Genomic DNA, 10,023 nt, shown 5'->3' on the forward strand with positions numbered 1-10,023 from the left:
AAGATACCATAACTGACATCCAAGCAGATACATGCACACCCATGTTTATCGCGGCTTTGTTCACAATAACAAGGAACTGGAAACAACCTAAGTGCCCAAAAACAAAGGAATGGATAGAGAAGCTGCGGTATATTCATAAAATGGAATACTATGCTGCATTGGAAAAACAAGGAACTTATGCAATATTATTCAAAATGGGTGATTCTGGAGGACACTATGTTGAGTGAAGTATCTCAGTCACAAAAGGACAAATACTGCATGCTGCCACTGCTGTAAAACAGGACTGACGTTGGGGTTAGGGAGAGACTGAGAAAGATGGGTTCAATAATGTATACTGCATTGAAACAGATGAGGGAGAAACTGATTAAAAGAGATATGTGATTAAGTATTTCTGTCATGACAGGAGTCTAGAGTGAAGGTGGAGTGGACCTGGGGGAGGGTTTGTAAAACAATGAAAGAATTTTTCTTTTACCTTTCCAAGGGGGTAATCTACGAGGGGGGAGGGCTGGGAGGGGAGAAAAGTGCAACAATGAATGAATGGAAATCCAAAGTCTCTGTAAATTTTTACTGAAGTTAATAATAAATTTAAATAAAATAGAAAAAAAAGAATGGTGTTTCTTTTTTTGTCCAGATTTATCCAAAACCAGCTTACCACTCACTATCTCATAAGCTGTGTTATTTTTTTTAATGGAGATGAGAGAGGGTTGAGGTTCACCTTCTTCCTCCACCATCCCAGCACCCACCCAAAAAAAAAAATATCAGGAGACATACTGCACTGTGAATGTCTGCCAATAGCAACCTCTCCAAACTATTGGGGAGCAATGATGTCAGTCTGAGGACTAAGGTGTGCATGATTCAGGTCTTTTCAGTTACTTACTACGCATCTGAGAGCTGGAAAATAAATAAGGATGATGGGAGAAGAATTGATACCTTTGAACCATAGTTTTGGAGAAGAGTACTGACTATCCCATGGACTGCCAAATGAACAAACAGATAATGACTTGAAGACGGTGCAGCCAGAGTGCTCCTTGGAGACAAAGATGATAAAGCTTTGTCTCACATATTTTGGGCATGTTGTTAAGAGAGGCTATTCCTTGGAGAGAGACATTATCCTCAGAAAGGTAGAAGGATGGCAAAGGAGAGGAAGGCCTTCAACCAGGTGGATTGACACAGTGACTACAGCAGTGGGCTGGAGGGTGTTGGAAACTGTGAGGATGGCACAGGATAGGACAGGGTTCAGATCTGTTGTTCACAGGGTTGCTAAGAGTTAAACTTGACTCAATGACACCTAACAACAACAACAACAGTCCAACAGTGAGCTCTGTAAAAAGAATATATGACTCAATAGTCCCCAAGATAAAAAAACAACATGACAAGAATTACACACCATGAGGAAGTAGGATTTATTACAGATATACAAGATTGCTGTAACCTACAGTTAGATGCAGTTAACAAGACTAAATCTACACAACAAACAAAATGTCAAAAATGAAATATTTTAAGCGCTCCTAAAATCTGAAACTGGTCAAACGTTCCATTACAATGCATTTATAATTTCTGACTGTTGTTGTTGTTATGTACCGTCAAGTCGCTTGTGACTCATAGCAACCCTATGTACAACAGCCCTAAACCCGGCTCTATCTTGTGCCAATCACACTGCTTCCAACACACACATCCCGATTACCCCAGACACTGAATCAATCCACCTCACAGAGGGTCTTCCCCTGCTGTGCTGTTCCTCCACCCTCCCAAGCATGATGTCCCTCTCCAAAGACCTATCCCTCCTTACAACATGTCCAGAGTATGTCAGATGAAGCCTCAGAATCCTGGCCTCCAAGGAGCAGCCTGGTTTAACCCTCTCCAGGATGAATTTGTTTGTTTTCTTAGCAGTCCATAGTACGCTCGATACTCTTCTCCAGCACCACAGCTCAAAGGCATCAATTTTCCTTCTATCCTCCCTAGTCACTGTCCAGCTCTCTGAAGCATAGAAAGTTATTGCAAAGACCATGGTCTGTATCAGGTGTATCTTAGTCTCCAGATTGACACCATTACTCTTCAGTACTTTGGAGAGGTCCCTAACAGCAGACTTTCCTAAAAGCAACTCATCTTTTAATTTCCTTGCTGCTGGTGCCAAGTGTTGACTGTGGAGCCAAGCAAACCAAAGCTGTGAACAATCTCAATCTCTTCACCATCCATCCTGATGCTGCCAATTGGCCCAGTGGTGAGAATCTTTGTCTTCTTGACATTGAGCCTCAATCCATATTGAAGGCTGCAGTCCTTGACCCTCTGCAGCAAGGGCTTCAGGTCCTCCTCAGTTTCAGCAAGCAGGGTTGTGTCGTCTGCATAACACAGATTGCTGATAGATCTTCCACCAATCCTGATGCCACATTTCTCCTCATAGAGCCCAGCCTCTCAGATAATATGTTCTGCATACAGGTTAAAAAGATATGGAGATAGGACACATTCCTGGTATACACCCTTCCCAATTTTGAACCATGCAGTGTTCTGACAATTAGAATATAAAAATTAGAAACAAAGAAAATATGCCCTTGGTGATAGAAACATATGCTCTTGGTGATAGATACTGCATGACAGGATTCTGTGTAGGCAATGGCTTATTCATCAGAAATATTTTTTTTTCCAACAGCATAATTGATGAGTATACACGTAAATTTTGCCAGATGTCCTACACAGGAATCAAATCAAGTATATCAGTGGGAAAAAAGCTAATGAGGAAATTCCAAATCATCAGTCAAAGAGAGAGCCAGGGGCTACTGTGGAACAGTTAGTTCATCAATTACTCATGCGCAAGTTCAAATTGAAGCGGAGGGAACTCAAAGCAAGTCCCAGAGAACCAAAGTATAACCTTGAACATGTTCTGCTTGAATTTAGAAGTCATCTTAAAAACAGATTTGAGGCATTGAACACTAATGACTAAAGCTAATAAAAAAATTGCAGGATGGCATTATGCATGAAGAAAGTGAGCGGGTTTTTTATTGTAAAGATACAGGGTGATGGAAGGAAAAGACAAAAATGGATGGCAGAATATATATATATTTCTAAACTTGCTATTGAACATAGCTAAAGTGAAAGAGAAATAATGAAAAGTGCTGAAGAAAAGGTTTCAAGGGCCAAGTGAGAAAGACAAGGTAAAGTATTATGATGAGAGTTGCAAAAGCCTAAGGGGAGGAAACCAAAGCGGAAGAACACAACTAACATTTCTTAAACTGAAGGAAATTCAAAATCTCAAATTCAAAATTCAAATCTCAAATTCAAGTATTGCACAACTATATGAGTAAATGACACAGGAAGAAATCAGAAGAAATATAGAGTCACTGCAGCAAAAGCAATTGATTCACATTCAATCATTGGTAAGGATAACATTATGACCAAGAACCACTCATACAGAAAGAAGTTGAATCTTATGAAAGCATTAGAGGAATAGCAGACCCCAGGAATTGACAGAATACCAATTGAGATGCTTCAACAAGGAAATGCAACCTTTGCTAATCTGTTTCAAGAACTTTGAAGAAAAGGTTTCTGACCAAGCAACTGGAAGAGATTCATATATTGTCTATTCCATATAAAGGCAATCAAACAGAATATAGAAGTTACCAAACAATATCACTGATATCATATGTTATAAAAATACTGCTGAGAATTGTTAAATAACTGTAAATAGCTGTACACCTGCAGGGAACTGTTATAAATTCAATCCAGACTCAGAATAAGATATGCAACATTGTTGTTGCAGTTGCTTGACTGAAAGCTGAGAATACAAGAAAGATGTTTATTTGTATTTTTCCTCCAACTATATAAAGGCTTTTGATTGGGTGAATCATAACCACTTATGGACAACACTGCAAAGAATGGGAATTTCAAAACACTTCATTAAGTTCTTGTGAAACCTGGATCAAACCTGGTAGTCATTAGAACAAAGTACGGGAATACTATGTGGTTTACAGGTGTACAGAGGTTTATATATTTTCACCTTCCCCCCCAATATGTATGCTGAATAAATAATCTCAGAAACTAGACTATATAAAAAAGAATGCAACATCAATTAGAAGTCTCATTAACTATCCTGTTTTTCACTGAAAACAAAGACAATTAGAAGCACTTAGTAATGAAGGTCAACTAGACTTCATTATGTTTTACATCTAGATTTAAAGAAAATGAAAGCCTCACAATAGGCCAATAATAATAAATATGGAGAAATTGAAATTGTCTAGGATTTCATTCTGCTTGGATCAACAATCAACGCTCATAGAAGCAGTAGTCAAGAAATCAGTGCTGTTTCACATTAGGCAAATCTGCGGGAAAGCTATCTTTAAACTCTTTTAAAGCAAAGATGTCGTTTTGATGACTAAGGGTCACCTGACTGACAAGTATTTGCAAACTTCTCACATGCATGCGAAAGCTGGGTAATGAAAAGGGGCCTAAGAAGAACGGACACATTCAGACTGTGTTAGTTAAGAATGTTGAACATGTTCTTCACCTGCCAGAAGAATGAAGTAGAGCTGAATGTTCCTTAGATGCAAAGTGACAAGACTTCTACTTATTCACTTCGGAGATATCCTCAGGAGAGACCAGTTGCTTAAAAAGGACACATCTTTGCTACTGAGAGTGTTAGTGAAAGAGAGGGAAACCTTCAGTGAGATGGATACAATAACTGTAACAATGAGCTCAGCTACACCGATATTTACAGAATGGCACAGAACTAGGGAATCTTCCATTCTGTCATATGTGTAATTGAGCCAAATCAATGGTAACTGACAAGAACAACAGGAAATGAATGCAGATATTTTCACTGAACATAGAATTCTAACCTAACCACCATTCTACCCCACCTTAGGATTTTTGGCTTCTCTTAACATTTCAACAATTTGAGCTTTATGTGCTGTGATGTGGTATGGAGGGGTGTGGGTGTGTGTGTGTACTTATCCTGCTTAAAATTAACAGTTTCTTAGATTTCTGAGCTTATAATGTTCATTACTTCTTCAAATAGCTTTTTTTAAAAAGTATTCTCCTTCTTATTTCTGGAATTTCAAGAACACATATATCAGACAACTCTATATACTCCCATAGAGAGCCCTGGTGGCCTAGTGATTAGAAGCTGTGCTGCAATACTAAAGGCTTGTGGTTTGAACCCACCAGTTGCTCTGCGGGAGAAGGATGGGCAATCTCCTCTAGTGCAATTCAGTGCCTCTGAAAAACCCCTGGAGGGTCAGCAATGGATCAATTCCAACTTGAAGGCACATAACAACAACAAGAATAAATTCCCATAGGGAGCTCTGGTAGTTCAGCTAACCCAGAGGCCTTGCCTCTGGGATGGTTCAAATCCACAGGTGGTTCTGTGGGAGAAACATGGGCAATTTCCCCCCATGTGATTTACAGTCTCAGAAACTCAATGGAAGGTCAGCTGTAAATCAGTTCTGACTTATCGGCAGTGACAGAATGAGATTCTCCTCTTTCACTGAGGCTCTTTTTTAGGCTGGTACTCTAGAGAAACCATTAAAACAAGCTTGGAAGCAGGAGTGGCATCCACTTCCGTAATAGCTTGCCTCCGGAAACCCTATGAACCTGGAGAGAGGATGAAAGACACACAAGCGTTGAAGACTCTCCTTCTTTGGGTCACTATGAGTCTCCTGTGTCTCGACGGCACTTAACAATAACAACTCTAGAGAAAGAAAACCAATGACACTTATACTATGTGCAGCCACAGAAATCCAGTGAAAAATTAGATCCACAACAGTGAGAAATACAGAGATTTCAAGAAAATGGCTCATGTGCTTACAGAGGCTGGTAAATCCCAAGCAGGTAAGTCAAACTTCAAGGGAGACTCAGCCAAGTTGTCAGCAGGCAGACAGGGTCTCAGGCTGCTGGCTTTGAAAACTGCCAGCTTCAGAGGCTGACACATCCAAAGGTCTTTGTTGTTGGGAAGCAGAGTTGAAGATGACTGGCTTTGAACACTGACAAGTCCAAAGATGGCAAGTACAGCATGCCACTAGTTCAAGTCTGGATACCATAAGCCAGATTGCAGATGTAGACTTGGCAAAAAGTTCTTAAGCTTTTTACCAGAGAGTCCAAACTTAAGTATCATCATGCAGGTCACGCTCCTGGGCAACAACTCCCCCCTTAATCAGATAACTTGACTCATTGTTGGTCGTCCAGTTAGAAGACACTCGTCAGTGATCCTCTAGCAGGTTTTTAGAGGCTGTAAATATCATGGGAGGAGAGTGCCCATCTTCTGTGGAACACCTGGTAGATTAGAACCATCTGCAGGCAGCGCAATTCCTCACCCACTAGGCTACCATATCATATTTTTTACCAATCTATTTCTAATCCTGCCTCATTAAAATATCAAAGTTGGAATATAGTTATGTTATTCTATAGTTATGGTTTTCATATTACAGTTATTGTTGTTGGGTGCCATTGAGTTGAGTATGGCTCATAACAACTCTATGAACAACAAATCTGAACTCTGTCCTATCCTGTGCAATCTTCATAATGTCTGACACGCTTGAACCCATTGCACTAGTCACCATGTCAATTCCTCTCTTTGTGGTTCTTCCTCACTTTTCCTCCACCTTTCCAAGCATGATGCTCCTTTCCAAAGAATAGCCTCTCCTAGAAACATGCCCAAAATATGTGAGATAAAGTTTCACCATATTTTTTGTTTCTAAGAGAAAGATAATTCTTATCTATGTTCTTCCTATAGCTTCCAATTGATTCTATACACCCTGCCATGAATTTGCATATCTAATCCAGTGAAACAGATTCTGAATCTACATTTTTAACAAGCTGGGATCTAGTGAAAATGTAGAGTCTGGTTGTTGTTGTTATGTGCCATTGAGTCATTTGCAACTCATAGTAATCTTATGTACAACAGCCCTAAACCCTGCTATATCCTATGCCAATCTCACTTTCTCTGACACCTCACTAGCCCAGTCACTGAATCAATCCATCTCATCAAGGGCCTTCCTCTCTTGCACTGTCCCTCCACCCTCCCAAGCATGATGTCCCTCTCCAAGGACTGATCCCTCTTTGCAACATGTCCAAAGTATGTCAGACAAAGCTTCAGAATCCTTGCCTCCAAGGAGCAGGGTGGTCTCACCCTTTCTAGGACAAACCTGTTTGTTCTCCTAGCAGTCCGTGATATATTAAATACTGTTCTCCAGCACACAGTTTAAAGGCATCAATTTTCTCCTTCTATCATCCCTAGTCATTGTCCAACTCACTGATGCATAGTAAGTAATTGCAAAGACCATGGCCTGTATCAGGCACACCTTAGTCTCTAGACTGACACTGTTACTCATCAGGACTTTGGAGAGATCTCTGATAGCAGACTTTGCCAGTGCAATTCATTTTTTAACTTCCCGAGAGTGTTGATTGTGGAGCCAAGCAAACTAAATGTGTTAACAATCTCAATCTCGTCACTGTCTATCGTGATGCTGCCAGTCGGCGCTGTGGTAAGAATCTTTGTTTTCTTGATGTTGAATGTCAGTCCATATTGAAGGCTGCAGTCTTGATTCTGGTAGAAGTGCAAATTCTTAATAATTAGTTGAACTGGAGCAAACTAGTTCTACATCCTAAAAGTAAACCCTACCACTACTGAGTTGATCCTGGCTTACTCTAAGACAGACCACTGCCCCAAAGGCTTTCCAAGGCTTCTTAAGTGTTTGCAGAAACAATTTTCCCGTGGAGTGAGATTAACAGCTGAGCACTTTTAACCACTGCAACACCAGGGCTCCTTGAGCCAATTGAAGCCCCATTTATTCCACTACAACTGCAAACCAAAGTCTCAAAGACATTTTTCCCTCTGGTCCACCAGCTCCTATTATTTAACAAATGTTCATATAGCCCCGCTTACTTTAGCAACATAACACAGTAAATTCCCATAAAGGCACACAGTGCAAATCCACCAACTGCTCTGACGAAGGAAGATGGGCAGTCTCCTCTTGAGATATTGACAGCCTCTGAAAACCCACTGGAAGGTCAGATAAGAGTTGCTTTGGACTCAACAGCACTTAACAACAAATCTCCATCATCCAATTTAGATTCTATTGTTTTCTTCCTTATTTTCACATGTTAAAGTAAAGCACATGGAAATGAAGTAACATGACAAAAGTTCTCATTAAGTGATGAGCCTGGAACTCAAATCCAGGCAATCTGAGACTAGTTATTTTAGAACTCCGGTTTTAAGACATAACCCAAAGGGTCTCCCTCTCTCACCATTTGAATGGACCATCAGCTCTGCTGGAGTATGAAGGGCCATCTCCTCTCTGGTTTTCCTGATTCATTGTCAGCTTTCACATGCACATGAAGCAGTTGAAAACGTTAGAGCCAACATCAAACATTCCTTTCTCTTTAAAGTGACACAGACATCTTTGGCTCTTTAGCACTTTAAGAAATTCTTGAAAACAGATTCGCCCTGTTAGTCTTTTGATTTTTTAACTGCTGTCACCTTCTGTGCTGATTAGAGATTCAAGCAAAAGGAAATAATTCACAATCTTTTCTCCATCTATCAAGATGTCACTTTTTAATCTACTTGAAAGGGGTTTTGTTTTCTTACTGCTGAGGTGTAACCCATATTGAGGGCTGTAGTCTTTGCTTTTCTCCCACAAGTGCTTCAAGTCTTCACTATCTGCAAGTAAGATTGTGTCATCAGCATAACTTAGGTTTTGATGACTTTTCTTCTGATCCAGAAAACAGATTAGTCATGTACTCTAGCTTCTCGAATAATTTGTTCATCATACATACTGAATTCTTGTTATTATTCTGTACCATCGAATCGGAAACCACCCCTTCAGCTGACCCTCCGGTGGCTTTTTAGAGGTAGTTAATCACACGGGAGGAAATTGCCCCGGTTTCTTGCGAGGAGCAGCTGTTGAATTTGAACAGCACGATTTCGGGATTGCAGTGATTATGAAAAAAATCTGCTGGGTAGGGATTGTTTTTAAATTATTTAGTGACACTTTGCTGCCCTCTGCTGGAAAAAAATTTATTTGCAGTCTCCTAAGGGTCTGATTCCTTCTTGTTTAGTACGTGATAAGGAATTGTGCTGCCAACGTAAAGACAGAAGGGTTGAATCCAACAGCTGCTCCATGGGTGAACGATGAGCAATTGTCTTATTAAAGACGGCATTCTCCTCAACTACAAGGCAGTTCTGTTATTGAACACAAGGGATTCTTTCCATAGTCAATTGCCAATAAGACAGATTGCAAGATCCAAAGTATTTTATTTTAGATCTGGGAAAGTAATGAGATTCTTCTCAAAAACTACCTCCCTGTCTGGGAGTGGTCATTGGGTTTTTATATTTGAGTCAGACTTTTGTTAGTTAAAGTTACAGGATTTTTACATTTAAATAGAACAGTTTCTGAAATAGCTAACATATGACTGAGCAAAACAGTTTTGAAAAGGTAAATGCTAATCCAGGAAAGATATATTTCCCTTCCTGGCAAACAGGTACAATTTATATTTGACTGAGAAAAACAGTTGCAAAGTGATAAATGCTAGTCTAGGATAGATGCATTTCCTCTCCTGGTAAATAGGCAGTTTTAAGTACTTTAAACGACTAAAGAAAGGGAGAAAAAAAATTCTAAGTCAAAGGAACTAGTTTTTGCAGTCTGGAGAAAACTGATGTCAGTTGGATAATTCTTAATTTATTAATACCACCCCATCAGTTCCAACTCAATGGAGCATAAAAACAACATGTTTTTATGTTCCAAGCCCAGAATTAGATTGTTTTCAAAGGCTAGAGTTTCAAAGAAGTGTCTCAAGCATTCCAAGTACCTCAATGAAATTTTCTTTTCTAAACATATCTCTGGTGAGCTAGTGCTAAGAAGCTGCCCTGCAATCCAAAAGGCATGTGGTTTGAATCTACCAGCTGCTCTGCTGGAGAGACAGGCAATCTCCAGAGTGTCAGCTATGGGTCAGTTTTGACTTCACAGGACACAAAAACAAACATACTTTTAATTATCTTTAAAACAAAACCAATAATTGTTGTTGTTGTTATGAGTC

Source organism: Elephantulus edwardii, unplaced genomic scaffold, assembly GCF_000299155.1.
Source record: "Elephantulus edwardii isolate Elephantulus edwardi_28Jun2011 unplaced genomic scaffold, EleEdw1.0 scaffold00113, whole genome shotgun sequence".
Lineage (NCBI taxonomy): Eukaryota > Metazoa > Chordata > Mammalia > Macroscelidea > Macroscelididae > Elephantulus > Elephantulus edwardii.